Source organism: Orycteropus afer, unplaced genomic scaffold (genome assembly GCF_000298275.1).
Source record: "Orycteropus afer afer isolate SDZICR_OR568_19922 unplaced genomic scaffold, OryAfe1.0 scaffold01169, whole genome shotgun sequence".
Taxonomy (NCBI): domain Eukaryota; kingdom Metazoa; phylum Chordata; class Mammalia; order Tubulidentata; family Orycteropodidae; genus Orycteropus; species Orycteropus afer.
Window position 1 is genome coordinate 42,775 of NW_006922756.1, and position 237 is coordinate 43,011.

Consider the following 237-nt stretch of genomic DNA (forward strand, 5'->3'; position numbering starts at 1 on the left):
TCTATGAATATAATAGAACATACAGGGGGCAAAGTTATGAAAACTTCTTAGTCATAACCACGTACCTTGAGGGAATGAGTCGCTGGGCCTACACTAAGATTGTGTAATGTCAATTGGCATTACGCAGTTCATGAAGACAACATTCTACATCCTACTTTGGTGAGTAGTGACTGAGGTCTTAAAAGCTTGTGAGCAGCCATCTAAGGTGCAACTATTGGTCTTTCCTTGTATAGAGCA